The 7,922-nt window shown below is 43.4% G+C and overlaps 1 protein-coding gene across 4 annotated transcripts in view; it reads right to left on the bottom strand.

Annotated features, from left to right (window-relative positions):
* The window catches only part of LOC101346920 (phospholipid scramblase 1), a 53,179-nt gene extending 46,253 nt beyond the window's left edge, over window positions 1–6,926 (bottom strand). For 2 of the 4 annotated variants that reach the window (XR_002824556.1, XM_023733920.1), the window contains exon 1: window positions 6,618–6,925. The gene's annotated coding sequence lies outside the window, so the exon portion shown is untranslated. Of the gene's footprint in view, window positions 1–4,583; window positions 4,657–6,617 lie in introns of all 4 variants that reach the window. The other 2 variants (XR_002824557.1, XM_023733921.1) reach the window with 2 other exon arrangements.
* Between the last annotated feature and the right edge of the window lie 996 nt (window positions 6,927–7,922).

Below are 7,922 nucleotides of genomic sequence, written 5' to 3'. Positions count from 1 at the left end.
AAAATAGTAAATGTTGGAGAGGTTGTGAAGAGACTGGAACACTTATACACTGTTGGTGGGAATGTAAAATGGTACAACCACTTTGGAAATCGATTTGGTGCTTCTTTAAAAAGCTAGAAATAGAAGTACTGTACGCTCCAGCAATCCCACTGCTTGGAATACATCCTAGAGAAAGAAGAGCTGTCACACAAATAGATATATGCACACTCATGTTCACTGCAGCATTGTTGATGATAGTAAAAAGACAGAAACAACCCAGGTGCCCATCAACGGACAAATGGATAAACAAATTATGGTATATTCACACAATGGAATACCACGCCGCAACAATAAAGAACAATGATGAATCCGTGCAACATAATGTGGAGGAATCTGGAAGGCATTATGCTGAGTGAATTTAGTCAGTCACAGAAGGACAAATACTGTATAAGACCACTATTATAAGAATTCAAGAAAAGTTTCAATCACAGAAGAAAACATTCTTTCATGGTTACAAGGGTGGGGAGGGAGGGAGAGGGGTCGTCACTAACTAGATAGTAGACAAGAATTATCTTAGGTGAAGAGAAGGGCAGCACACACTACAGGAGAAGTAGCATAACTGCACTAAACCAAAAGCTAAGAAGTTTCTTGAATGCAACCAAACACTTCAGGGGACAGATGAGCAGGGCCATGGGTCTGGGGACCATGGTTTCAGGGGACATCTAGGTAAACTGGCATAACAAAGTCTATTAAGAAAATGTTCTGCATCCCACTTTGGTGAGTGGCATCTGGAGTCTTAAAAGCTAGCAAGCGGCCATCTAAGATGCATCAGTTGGTCCTAATCACCTGGAGCAAAGGAGAATGAAGAATACCAAGACACAAGGAAAATATTAGCCTAAGAGACAGAAAGGGCCACATAAACCAGAAACTCCATCAGCCTGAGACCAGAGGAGCTAGATGGTACCCGCCTATCACCAATGACCGCCCTGACAGGTAACACAACAGAGAGTCCTTGACAGAGCAGGAGAAAGGTGGGGTGCAGAACTCAAATTCTAGTAAAAAGACCAGACATAATGGTTGTACTGAAACTGGAGGGATCCTGGAAGACATGGCCCCCAGTCTATTAGCCCAGAACTAAAACCATTCCGGAGGCCAACTCTTCAAAGATTAGACTGGACTATGGGACATAAAATGATACTTGGGAAGACTGTGCTTCTTAGCTCAAGCAGATACATAAGACTAAACGGGCAGCTCCTGTCCGGAGGCAAGATGAGAAGGTAGAGAGGGTCAGGAGCTGGCTGAATGAACACGGGAAATCCGGGGTGGAAAGGAGGAGTGTGCTGTCACAGTATAGGGAGAGCAACTAGGGTGACATAACAATGTGTGTATAAATTTTTGTATGAGAAACTAACTTGAATTGTAAACTCATTTAAAGCACAACAAAAAAATAAAAATGTTCCATGGCCTTTAGCCAATTATAACAGCAATTTCAAAGGACTAATGTCCCAGTCATGTTCTGCTAGCAAAGGTCCTCGTTTTAAGGCTAAATCTTGAATAATATTCAGAAGAAGAAACATGGGCATTGTTTTGTTTTTTTTCTCGTTTCAAACAAACCAGTGAATTGGAAAAAAAAAAAAATCTAGGCTTTCTGAGGTGAAAAATATATACATTTGAGATGAAAAATGATTTTAGTTAAAAAAGATTTCTGCTAAGCATTTGGCTGTTTTTGTTCAAGAAGTGCAGTGCAAACTAGAAATAAAGGCTGTGCCAGAAAGATGAGGCATTCATAAGCTAACGATACACGTTTTATTAGGAACAGGTGGAGGCTTTTGAGAGCTGGCGTTTCATAAATTTCCAAGCCCTTGCCAGGAGTCCCACCTGTGAATACTCAGTGTTCCCTTTCCTGGGCTCAGAGAGCATTCCCTTCCTGCACAGAAATCCAAGGAAGGGAAACCAAACAGATTGTAAAACCGGGCTCATAGGTTCATATTTGCCCTTTTTCTTCCTATTTTGTTCCATTAAGTCTTAAGCTGTGGGTGAGTGAAGATGAGAACCTGTTGGCCTAACCAGTGCAGAATGAAATCTGAGGCACTGTTTTTCTGAAGCGTTTAGAATTTTAGCCACTACATAGTATCTTAAGCATTAACAGCTGTGTGCCATGAACTCTGGTGCAAAATGTTAAGTGACCTTTGTAGCTCTATGGACACTAGGTGTGTGTGCCAGGAGAATAAAGACTGCCACCAGGTTCCTCCCTGACCACTCCTTTGTTTTCATGATAAGGACACTGACGTTCACTTTGCCAAGCTCTGGGTTCTGACTAATTAATTAATTCCACAGAATAATTTTTAAACAATGGCTTCCACTCTTCTTACTTAAAAACAAACTCAACAAAGACTTCCAGGAAAGAGAAAACCACGTTTGGGCTGTACCAAATGAAAAATAATAATAAGTGTGAAAGTCATTATATACTGTACCCCTGAACCTTAATTACTTCAGGACAAACACAGAACTTTATAATCTCATTACTACCTCCTTCCTCCTAACTCTGTTAAATGAGGGCTTAGAGGAAGCTGGGGCATCATAAAAATATACTTACAAATACATCTCGGTTAGTCACTTTACCAGAATTCTGAAGTCCCCAGTGCTGCTCTGGGCTATTTAATAATTGTAAACCTTCACCACCAGGGAGAGGCAGAAACAGTGCAGGGGACAGTCAGGTACAGCTCCACTATTTATACTACAGCGAAAACCTTCTACCCCATTTCTTTGGGTCCTGAAATTTCTATCTTATTGCTTTCAAAAAGTATTAAAGTAAAATCTGGAACCTAAGGGAAGGCATACCTAATCTTGGCAAAATCTAAAACTACTATCGACATCGCAATGACCTAGGCTTAGAACAGATTTGGATTATTTATCTGAATTCACTTGTTGATTGCCTAAGAAACACACACACACACACAAACCAAACCCGTTGCCGTGGAGTCGATTCCGGCTCATAGCAACTCTACAGGACAGAGCTGAACTAACCCATAGGGGTTCCTAGGCCGTAATCTTCATGGAAGCAGATTGCCACATCCTTCTCCCTCAGAGTGGCTAGTGGGTTGGAACTGCCGACCTTTAGTTAGCAACCAAGCTCTTAATCACTGCGCCAACAGGGCTCCTCTTGCCTAAGAACAAAACTCCTCAAAACTCAAGATAAACCAGTTTACATTCTTCTCATTGTCCCAATATGGGGATATATGTTGTGAATTATTTTAGTACAACTCTACTACCTGAAAAATTATTACAAGAATTCTAGGTCCGTGTGTGTGTTTGCGTTTTGTGGGGGATTAGAGGTAGGCCAGGGGTGAGGGGAGGGTGGAAACCCCAACACTTGCTGAGGTAACTCACAATTCAAATAATTTCCACGTTGTTAAGGTTGTTTGTAAGTACATTTAAAAAGGTATGGTTAACATTTAAGGAGAATAATACGTCATCTGTTGAAACTGTGGTTTTGGTAGAAGATAAGCAGGAATCAGCAGCATTCCAGTATACTAGCATATCACGTGTGTGAATTATGGGAGGGAGGGCAGTGGCCTGTGCCTGAGGCTGAACTGAAATGCAAATACATTGTAATAGGAAGTGTTCCTCTAAATATCTGCTACTGTATTTCAGTTTCAAGAAAACTAAAAACAAAACAAATACGCTCAGAGCCAATCTGAAAGAGCATTTTCTAGTAAACCTTGAATAAATATGTAATAATACATCAACTGGGGCCAAGTGAGACGTGGTGGGCAAGTGTTCTACAAAACCGACAATAAAAAAGACAAAAGAAACAAAACGTCTTCAGTCAGTTATTCTCCTTTGATTCATTTACTTTATTACTCCTGAAAAGCCTTCCATGACAACCCAAAGTTTCCTCTCAAATTTGGGTTGTCTCCTTCCCTCCTTATGAATGAGGAAATTAACCCCAGAGAGGTAAAATGACTACTTCATGCCATATAGCTAGCTCAGTAACTAGCTGATTTAAGCTGGCTTGTCCCTGTCTGTCCTTTGCACCCGTGAAAAGCCATTCTTCCAAATTGCCAACTTTCAGTGAAATTGTCAGAGGAAGATCCGTATCTTATACGAGGCAGAAATGGCTTGAAATTTAATTTACTCTTTTGGCCACTTAGCAAAAGCTCCTTCCGGGCCTAGTAGAAACAAAACACTTATTAAAAAACAAAATTTAGAAAATGAAAAAAAGGACCATTTTTAGTACAGGCCTTCCCCAGATTAGGAACCATCGACTTAAGGACAACTGGTACTTGCCCTTGAATGTTACGTAAATTTACTCTCACTTTGAAAGGACTGAATCAACCCCTGAAACAAATTCTTCATCACAATTACCTTCACTTGCTGCACAGGCAGCTTTTACATCACTGAAAAGGCTTTGAGCCTTTTCTTGCACTAAGTGAGGCTAAATAAGGACCACATGCACCTGTTTCGACTTACCTACAAGTTCAACTTAATGACAATTACGATCAGATCTCGTTCACAACCCTGGGACTGCCTTACAGATGTAATTAAAGATTTAGCACCATTCAAGACAGAATACATATAAACTTATATAAATATCCACCTACACGGCTTGTATTTTTTTCAAGCAGAGTTGATCGAAGAGGTACAGCATGCAAGGCTCGATACGAGGCACTTGGGCTATAAAGATGAGCAAATACAGGAAACAGAAAATTAACACAATATATAATTACTCTAAGTGCTATGAATAAAAATAAATGGTGCTATAAAGAGAGGATTACGGGGGCACTGATTTAGATGGTGGAGCACTCTCAGGAAAGTCAGCTCCGATTGCTGAAGTCTAGTAACAAAAACCAGGGGCCTCTGGGTGTGTGTAGGAGGGGTGCCATTACAGATAGGGGGAACCACACCTGTCTAAGTCATGGGGCTAGAGAGAGCTTGGCTCATTTAATGAACTCAAAGTAGGGTTACACAGCAGAAGAGAGAGAGAATTGCAGAAGATGGAGAGGTTAACAGGGGCTGTTCCACACTAACATCTCTCCACTTCCATGCTAAGCTCTCAAAGGCCAGAGCACCGTCAGTCTTGCCAAGGACAAGGCGTTTAGGTGATACCTGAATTAACCTGTGTGTGGTATTATTTAATTCTGTCCACTCTGTAAGAACAGTTCCCGCATAGATCTGAAGGCTGCTTAAACTAAAACTGCTAGCTATTCTACATTCCATTTCCCATCCCCTGCAGAAATCTACTCATTTTCTTCTTCATTTCCTTTTGTTTGTCATGGTGTTTGTTCTTGTTGAAAACCCCACAAATGCGATAAACCCCAGGGTGGCATTAAAAGAAAATTCTGCTGTTAGGAAAGTTTAGGGAAGAAAAAGAAGGCCAAACCTTCATGCACGCCCCTTCGCACTTTGGTGCCACTTTCACTAAGCATGGAGTCCTGGTGGCACAGTGGTTAAGAGCTATGGCTACTAACCAAAAGGTCAGTAGTTGGAATCCACCAGCCACTCCTTGGAAACCCTATGGGGCAGTTCTAACCTGTCCTATAGGGTCGCTAGCAGTCGGGTCGACTGGATGCCAACGGGTTACCGTAGTAAGCATGTATTTCCAATTACTAAACTGCCGTGGGAAACAATGACTGCCTGTTCCTGGGACTGAGAAGCGATGTGCCAAAACTTTCAGGATTAACTGTGTAAATGAAATCACATAATCAAACAGGAAACCAGATAGTGAGCTTGGGCGAGCAAGGACCTTGTCAAAGGTTACACAGACGTTAACTTACTATTTTTAGCATTAGTAGGTACTGCTCTAATTACGATACATGTATTAACGTGTTTAGTCTTAACCCAATTTCAGAGACGAGGTACATGAACAGGTACAGGCGATTCTTATTTAGCGTCAAATGTTTGTCTTAGGATACAGTATGTATTTTACCTTTCTGTGCATACAAATCACTCAAGAAACACTTCCAAATACACTAAAATATCTTCAGCATAATAATACAACTCAAATTTTTAAGACAATAGGTTTATGGCAGTCCGTTCTTAAGTACGAGATGTCCTTAAGTCGGATGTTTGTAAACGGGAACTACCTGTAACTGGCTCAAAGTCCACGGAAACTAAGGGACAGAAACAGAACCGAAACTTAGGCAGCTTTAACGCTAGACCACTACACCGAGTGCATCTTTCGCTCTCTTTTCCTATTCTAGAGTGTGCAACATAGTTTGGGGGCTCCAGCCGTATAATTAATACTTATTGCTAAATGACAGCTAGATGACTCTGTTAATCGTCCCTTCTAATACCTTCAACACGCTGGCAGACACCCGTGGGCCCAGTTTCTCGGACTGATTCAACACTGCTCTCTGCGATACAAAGCAGCGTAACTAAGTGGAAGCAAAGCCCAAATAAAGCGGTTTCGGGCAGGACAAACCTTGTCATTGGCAAGGGTCGGGGGACCGCCCGGGGAACCACTGGGTCGGCTGGAGCCCCTTGTTGAGACCCCCGCGGTACTTTCGGGGTCGCTTCCCGAGGCCGCCCCAGGCAGCCCCAAGCCCCCAGCCCCGGCGCAAACAGAATTCGCGAGCCCTCGCACCCCTCCCCAAGCCCCCCCGCGCCCCGCGCCCGCAGACCGAGAAACCGCCCACCTGTGGCTGCCCCGGGCCGGCGCGGCGCAGCCCAAGAGCAAAGGTGGCTCGGAGCCTCAGGACTAGCAAGACAGCGCGGGGCCGAGGATCTCCTCCACGGACCTCTCGGCGGTCGAGTGCTCCTGGTTGCACAACTTCCTCTGAAGTCTCCGGGAAAAGGGGCCGAGAAACGACCTCGGCGCCGAAACCCGCGGCTCCTGGTGGGGCTTCCGGGAGCCCAGGTATACCCAGCGCGCCCCTCGCCTGGTCCCCGCACTGGCGCCAAGGTCCTCGCGGCTACTGGAGCGGATCGACCGCCTGCGGCGGAGGCCGCCCCGCCCCTTCCTTGCTGGCTGCAGGAACTCAAGAAAACGTTAGTTCTGGGGTTACCGCTGAAGCCGAGGAATGGCGGAGGCTGCACCACCTGGAGCTGGGAAAAGTGGGAAAGTCGACTCAGGGGCAGCTGCCTCCAGGGTGGAGTTGGCGCGGCCTCTGGGGCACTCCCTTTATCCCGGCCTTGGCCTGCACCAGGCAGATTCCTGCTGCTTTTCAAAGGCGGGGGTGGGGGGTTGGAAGGAGGAGGCCTGGAGCATTAGCAAAGCGGGGTGAAGATTATTTTCCTTTTTGCGTGTCTTTCTGCTCTCGCTCCGTTGCTTTCTTTGCATCCAGTGATGACTGGAAACTTGTTGGTTTGAGTCAACCTGTTCAAGTGTGCTTGGAATGTTTCGTTTTCCGGCCCCGTGACAGGAAATGCTTGCTACTCTGATGGAAAACGCGGTATTAATTTATTACTGTTTGTGTTTCATAATTGTGATTGTTGATGAAGTTGAGCGTATTTTCATATGATTACTGATAATTTTACCATTTTAGTCTATAATTTGTCTTGTATTAACGCCCGTTTTTCTTTTTGCCTGGGATATTTTCCCTCTTACTGATTTGTTGGTATTCATTATATATTTTGCATTTGAATTCCTCTTCTATTAAAAAAGGTGTAGTTCTTCTTCCCAGTGGCCCTTTGGCTTATAACGTATTTAAAGCAACTTTCACCATACGTAAGTTTTCATTTTAAATTATCTTTCACTTTTTCATTTTGACCTCTGAGCTTCACGTCTTGTTTTGAAATTTTTTACTGTGCCCCAAGACATTCACTATGATTTCTTCCTGTTTATTTTCTAATTACTAAGAAGTTGAGATATTCCAATTATCTTTTTATTATTTGTAATTGTGTTTTGGTCCAAGGACATACGATGTATGGTTTCAGTCATTTGAACTTTTTGAGGCTTGCTTTCTGACCCTTTAGTCTACAGCTAAGTTTCATATATATTC

This window comes from Trichechus manatus, unplaced genomic scaffold (genome assembly GCF_000243295.1).
Source record: "Trichechus manatus latirostris isolate Lorelei unplaced genomic scaffold, TriManLat1.0 scaffold00062, whole genome shotgun sequence".
NCBI lineage: Eukaryota > Metazoa > Chordata > Mammalia > Sirenia > Trichechidae > Trichechus > Trichechus manatus.
This window is presented reverse-complemented; position numbering and strand designations above follow the sequence as displayed.